Source organism: Cavia porcellus, unplaced genomic scaffold, assembly GCF_034190915.1.
Source record: "Cavia porcellus strain 051 isolate PalLab524CR breed Dunkin Hartley unplaced genomic scaffold, mCavPor4.1 scaffold_6, whole genome shotgun sequence".
Lineage (NCBI taxonomy): Eukaryota > Metazoa > Chordata > Mammalia > Rodentia > Caviidae > Cavia > Cavia porcellus.
The window spans coordinates 91,253,929-91,261,265 of NW_026947489.1; positions in this window are offsets into that span (position 1 = coordinate 91,253,929).

The following is a 7,337-nucleotide window of genomic DNA, read 5'->3' on the forward strand; positions in this document are numbered from 1 at the left end:
CCCTCATCTCTTATCCTTAGCACCCAAATGTAATCATCTGCACTTGGCTTTTTTGAGGCAAGGTCTCGCCATCGAGCCCAAACTGGCCTTGAACTCAGTAGTCCTGCTCCAGCCTCCCAGAGTGCTGGGGTTTCAAGTGTGAGTCACCACGCCCAGCTTTTGAAGTCTTTCCAAAGCAGATTCCGGGACCTCCTCTCCTTCCCAGAGAGAATTGGCACTTCAGGCGTGCCTGGAATCTGCATTAACCAATGTCCCAGTGCAGTGCGCTCTGGAGTCCAGAGACTCCTGCTTGGTCTCAGGATGAGAGAAAGCACCGGGCGGGGGGCTCTGCTTTCCTCTCCTAGGCCTCTTCTGTGGACGCCCAGCCTGGCCTCAGTGAGGAGGCCCAGCCTGGCTCCCGAACCTGCCAGGCCCACTTGCAGTGAGACCTTAGGCAGGGCACCGAAACTCCGAGCGCTACGTCCTCATCTGTAGACAGAAGCTCGCCACACCAAGCCCCCACGCAGTGGCTCCTACCATTCCCTGCAGTGACATAACGTCTTTTGCATCCTGAGCCGGCCACTTACACACGTATGGGAGTGCATAGCAGAGCTTCCTGAATCCGTACTTACTTTATTCATGGGAATGGAATCGAGGCCAAGAACCCTATTTTTTTTTTTTTTTTCTCCAGTGCTGGGACTTGAATGCCAGGCTTCCTTGCAAGCACTCTCTAGAGTTATTCTTTTAGCTCTGATGAATCTGTTCTAACCTATCCTGTTTTACTATGCTTCCCTTCCTCTTTCTTTCCTAATCTATGTCTTTTTTTTTTTTTTTTTCTTGATCATGACTGGCAGTTTGAAAAATACTGGCAGGAAGGTTTGGTGTGTAAGCCAGGATCGGTGGTGGACACCTGTAATCTTGGCCCTCAGGAGGCTGAGGCAGGAGGATCACTTGGAGTTCAAGGCCAGCCTGGACTACATAGTGAGGCCCTGTCTCAAACCAGCAGTGAGGGGATGTTGCTCCTTCACTTAACCTTTACTGGGTCCCTGTAATTCTACAAGTCCTAGTATTTTCTCTCAAAGAAAATTCACAATCCCTAAAAGACTTCTTTCCAGTAGTTTCTTGCTCTTCCTTTCTCCTAGTAAACTCCTATGCATCCTTGAAGACCTTACTCACCCTGCCCAAGCAAGCATGGTTGTCTGTGCTATCCTGGGCTCTAGGTACCTGTAAAGGGTTCTGACTTTTCTAAAAGACAGCTGCACTGGAATTGAGGCTAGTACCCGGGATGACCAGGAAATTTTAAAAGTGAATATTTGCATATGATTACATCTATATGGGGTAGGGTTTGTTTCTATGGACCAAACATTCTGTCCTGGGCCATTTTTCCAATCGATTGCTTCACAGTCAAGCCAAGGACTCTACTGGGTCTTGTGACTGACTCCACTGGGCTGTCTGGGGGCACAGGGACCTGGGTGAGGAGGTGGGGTGGCCTGTCCTGCCAGGCCACTGCCAGACTTCTGGGATAAAATTTGGTGGTCATAGCTTCTCCCACCTCAGGAGCCCTTAGGGAGACAGTAGTGTTCCTGTGGGTGGAGGGCAGGGGAAGGATATGGAGGGCTTCACTAGGGATTTGGGATTACTGGAATAGTTTTGTCCCTTGTTATTACTTATTTTAATTATTGTTTTGTGTTTCAAGGCAGGGTCTTGCCGGCCTTGAACTCACTATGTGGCCCAGGCTGGCTGCAAACTCAGGGTGATCCTCCTGCCTCAGCCTCCCCAGTGCTGGGACTACAGGTGTGCACCACTTACCTGATGCTTTTGACAAGTTCTGAAGTTTTTGCTCCATCCCTGGAAGGGGGAACCTGGGGGAAGCCAGGTGCCCAATGAGAAAGAGCCTCAGACCCAGGCTGCTGGGTAGGAGGACCCCAGGCTCATAGAGCATCCTCTACTGGGTGCTCAGCCCCAGCCTCTGTGGCCCATCCCTCCCTGGCCCCCACCCTACCTGCTGTGATCCGTATTCGAATTCAGCTCAGCCTCCAGCTTGGCACAGCTGTATCTTCTGGCATCTTCCTCTCTTCCAGCTCTTGCTTTCTCCCCACTTAGGATTTGCAAAGCTACTCACTATCCACTGAAAGCCACTAGGCAAGCGCTCTGCCACCAAGCTGTGGCCCTAGCCCTTTTTATTTTGAGACAGTGTCTCAGGGAGTTGCCCAAACTCACTTGCTCGGACTTGTGATCCTCCTGCCTCAGCTTCCCAAGTAGCTGGGATTACAAATGTGTGCCACTATGCCTGCCTCCCAGGTTTGCCGTCACCACCGCACCTTCTGTTCCCCGCACACTGTGCCATGGTACTGGGTGCGCAGTAATGTTTGTTGACTGAATATCTTTTTAATGCTTCTCTTACCTCTGCTCTTTCAGGGCCAGCCCCCTCTATCGCCCCCTCTATCACCGCTTCCCTCCTCCTTCCCTGTCGGCCTCTTACGGCCGACCTCGAACTCCTGCCTGAGCCTCCAGAGTGCTGGGATCACAGGAGTGCCTCCCCACACCTAGCCACCTCAGCCTTCAAAGATAGCTCCTTTGGCCTTAAGGGTTTCCCAGGAGCCTCTGCGTCTCCCAGTCTCTCCTCTGGCCCTCCGTCTCTAGGGAAGACTTTCCAAGCCATCCCTGCCCTCTCGTGCGTGCGCAGGATTGAGAAATATCGGAGGTCGAGGTTACGTTTGCCCCAGGGCCTCAGTGACCCAGGCTGCCCCGGGCACCTGCGCAGGGAGAAGTGGACAGCGCTGGGACTGTGCCCCCTGTGTCCTGCCTGCCCTGCCCACCAGGCTTCTCCTGACCTCACCCTGCGCCTCTCCTGTGCCCACTGCCCTGCCCAGGCAGATGGCTGCCACCAACTGCCACAGAATCTTCGGGCAAGGGTATTCTGCAGGGTTCTCCCTCCTGTCCTGGATGGGCAAGGGAGGACAGGGCCCCAGAGGAGGCCTTTAGGTTGGAAACCCCAGGTTCCCTCCAACCCCACCTTCATGAGTCACCACCAGGGGGCGCCCACGGCATTCCCAGAGCAGCAGCCCTGTGTTTCACTGGACCAGAAGACTCAGTGTCACTGGTAGGGACTGGGGTTCTGCTGTGCTTGGTGCCTCTCCACCACCCTCTCCCAACCCAGACACAGTTCCACAAAGCCGTCCCCACTCTGCTCCTTGGAGTCTGGGCCTTCCACAGAGGCCAGGTGTGATGGCACATGCCTGTAACGCCAGCACTCAGGAGGCTGAGGCAGGAGGATCGCTGTGAGTTCGAGGCCAACCTGGGCTACTGGAATCCTTCCCAGGGACAAAGCCAGCTGCAGCCTCCTCTCCGTGGCTCAGTCTCCCTTCCGGGCCCCCAAACTCCCTCAGAGCCACACCTCAGTCTCTGATGGTAGCGCGAGCCCCCCAGGGCGGAGGCTGTGGGTTCACAGAAGCCACTGGCTGGGATGTGGCTCTGGAGCAGGGCCCAGCTGGCAGAGGCTTGGGAAGTGGACAGTGGGGGCGATGACAGTAACAATCACCCTGTTAATAACAACGTGGGGCCGCAAAAGGCCGCGAAATATCCTCTAATGACGCCCTGTATTTATAGATGCCCTCTTTAGAGCCCTCGCTCAATTAACACTCCAAGCTTCCCTAGGGGGGACAATTAACCCCGTATTTTATTGTCAGGGGAAACTGAGGCTCTGAGACCGTGAGTTATGTCTGAGGTCACACAGTGCATCAGTGACAGCAGAACGTGTAGGGTGACACTGTCTCCTCACAGGTTCTCATGGAGCCCCCGGCTCTGCCCGGCAGCACCTCAACTGGAACATTGGAACATAACCTTTTTATGAGTGAGACAGGATCTGGCTGTGTACTCCAAGTTGGCCTTGAACTTGCAGCAATCCTCCTGCCTCAGCCTCCCGAGTGCTGGGATGGCAGGCGTGTGCCACCACCCGCAGTAGGATATACCTTTAGCACCAGTCACCTTTCCCCCAAGAGCCCACTCACTTCTCCCGTGCCACCGTATTCCAGGTGGCAAGGGTGATTCCTAGCAACAAAAGTGATGTGCAGCCAGGTGTGGCACAGCTGTAATCCCAGCACTGGGGAGGCTGAGGCAGGGGGATTGTTGCAAGGTCAAGGTCAACTCGAAGACATAGTGAGACCTTGTCAAAGGAAAGAAAAGAGGAGTTGAGTCGTATGCAGCCTGGGCAGGAAGGTGCAGGGATGGGAGTGACAGTCATGTATCCTCTCTGAGAATACTAAGGACTCAGGGGCTGGGTTTCAGCTGCAGGTCTTCAGGAAAGTGTCAAAGAAACTGGAAGGTGCTTTTGCGTTGTCACCAGTCAGGTCCAGGAGTGGGCACGTGCAGAGGCTGGCAGCAGGCGAAGTGAGGGTTCCTAAGCCAAAACTTTCTGGGATACAAAGCAATGCACTGGAGCCAATCAGGTGACACCACCTGTGATCCTACCTCTCGGGAGGCTGAGGCAGGAGGATCGCTGAGAGTTTGAGCTCTGCATGGGCTACTTATTGAGACCTTGCGTCCAAAAGCCAACATAAAAATAAGTATGGCATTGGGTTAGGTGACCCAAGGGGACAAGCAGTGAGGTGAGAGAAGGTGACATTGGCTGTTAAGAATGCTGGCCTGGAGAACCTTCCAGTTGGTTTGGACACCAGACCTGGGGACCCTATTGGTGTTCCTGTGTTGGGGACAGGACAGCGGTGCCCGCCGAGGTGGCCACAGACCGGCCTGCAGTCTTCAGGCCACCCTGCCGCTCCTTTCCACCGCCCTGGCCTCTGACCCCTGTGGCTGAGGCTCTGCCCCTCCCCCGCTCCTGGTTTCACCTCTGAAATGCTGAGGCTCGAGTTGCTGAGTTTACTAGGGCTCCCAGCTGGGTCCCACCTTTGATCTGGCTTTAGAAAATACAAAGCAGCAGCAGGAGAGTAATTTTCCCTGGGCTGCCAGGAGGAAGGCAGGCTTCAGGCAGGTCCTGACCAGCCCTGTAGTCAGCGCTGGCGGCGGGGGTGGGGGCTCCCAGAGGGGAATCTTCTCCCAGCCTGGCCTTCCTCCTCCTCCTCCTCCTCCTCCTCCTCCCCCTCCTCCCTCTCTTCTTCCTGCCCAACTCCAGAGCCCCGGCCTCTGCAGCCTCCTTCCCTTCCCAGCCAGCCAGGCAGAGAAGGGACCAAAGTCGTCCAGGTCCCTCCCTCTCGCCCCCCACTGCCCCCACTCTGCCCTGGCCCATTGGGCTCCATTAGGTCTGGGGTGCTGACCACTGAGGGTGGGGCCCGGTGGTGGGCAAGCCCATGCCCACTTGGCTGGGCACTTGAGACATTACTCAGGTGGCTGTCTCCATGCCAGCTGGGCCATCACAGGCGCCTGGGGCGAGATGGGGAGGGCCAGGCCTGCTGGTGACCCCGAAGTGGCCATCACTCAGAGCCCCGCCCGTCACCTGTCCTCAGGACGCCTACCAGTCCCCTTCACAGGCTGCCCGTGGCCACCTCCCTGATGCCCAGGGCTCTCCATGCGGATGGGGGACGGGGGCTTTGGGCTGCCCCAGTAGTCACAGTCTTTCCAGGCCTGGGAAGGAGCCAGGGGTGCGACCAGGAAGAAAGTGACAGCCGTTTGGCTGGACAAGAGCTGAGGATAGGGGCGGGGGCCAGGCACCTTCTAGTGTCCCGCCCTGGCCGCCCCACTCAGGGGCTTCCTGTGTTTCCATGTCCCTTTGCCATCCCTATGTCAGGTAAGATTTCTGCCCCCAAATACACTCCCAAAGTACTTCCTGAATATGGGGACTCCTGGGCCGGGGATTTAGCTCACCGACATAAGTGCCTGCACCGCAAGTGCGAGATCATGAGTTCAATTCCTGGTACCAAAAAAAAGTGGGGGAGGCTGAGGCAGGAGGATCTCAAGTTTGAGGTCAACATGGACCACTTAGTGACTTAGATCCTGTCTCAGAAAGCCCCCCCCCAACTTGTTCCCACTGCAGGAAGCAAGAGGCCCCTCTGGACCACATCCCACCTCTCCCTGACCCGGGCCAGGCAGAGAGGACAGATGGGGGGAGGTGGGAGCCGTGGTCCCCAGCAGGGCAGGGCAGGGCAGGGCAAGGTCCCGGGGTGTAAGCTTGGAGCTGGCAGCTCAGCCCTGTCCTATGGGTAATTTTTTTTCCTAGAACAGAAAGGTGAAGGCCTCCTCCGTGGGATGGGGAGCTCTGAGGTGTCCCCGCAGCTCCTCAGCTCCTCCTGTAGGCTTTGTGCAAGAGCCATAAATCTCTTACCACCCACAGGGGGCGGGGGTCTGCCACTTTCATGTCATGTGGGGAGGTTTGTACGCCTTTGCACCTCTCCTTGCCTCGCCTCTACCAGGCTCCGTGGCTCCTGCCCAGGGCTGCTCTCCAGCCCGTAAAAATCCAGCCAATAAATCTGCTCTGCCCCCTGGAGCCCTGCCCACACCAGCCCCCACCGGCAAGTGCTCTGTCCCGGAGACAGAGGGGACCGAGGGACCATCGGCAATAGGCTCTAGAGAGGGGCAGTACCTGGGCCAGGGCCCCCACCCCAATGTCTGGCTGGGTCGGGACCCTCAGTTCCAGCTTCTGGCCTTGGGGGCCGTGCGCGTCCAAGGCTGCAGTGCCCACTGCCTGTCAGCTTCCACCTGCACCTCCTGAGACAGGTGGTTGTCCGTGTGCCAAGCCCCCGGGGGCAGTCGGAAGTGGCAGGCAGCCCAGTGACTGCTGCTTTCCCAGAGCAAAACAGGGAACCCAGGGAGTGAGAAAAGGGGGACCAGTAGCGGAGGCCCAGAGGGTCACAGATGACTGGCATGGCCCAGCAGATTCAGTGGGGAATACATTATTTTCAGGTCTGTCGGTCGGTCCGTTGGTTGATCTGAGACAGGGTCTCACTGTGTGGCCCAAACTGACGTCAAACTTGCAGCTATCCTGCCTCAGCCTCCTGAGTGCTGGGATGACAGGTGTGCACCATCATGCCCAGCTAAGGAAACATTTTAACTTCCCAGCTGTGGGGGAGCCAGGGTCCTCATGCTGGGTAAGGCAAGGAGAAGGGGCCAGTGGCAGGTTCAGCTGAGGGGTCTCTGGGCTGTGGTGGGCGTGGGAAGGGAGGGACCACATGGGGTGCCCTGCTGGAGAAGGCTGGGAGACGGGAGGGCTGCGGAGCGGTCAGGGCATCTCTAGAGGGCAGAAGATGTGGCCTGGGTGGAGGCTTGAGGAGGCTGCTGGGAAAGTGCAGATCACATGCCTGGCTCTGCCTTTCTGCTGGGAGAGCACGGTGGGAAGCGGCTCAAGAGGGCACAGAACATCCTGCCCCAGTGCCCACCCAGCACTTGGCCACCAGAGAGAGCAACAGGAA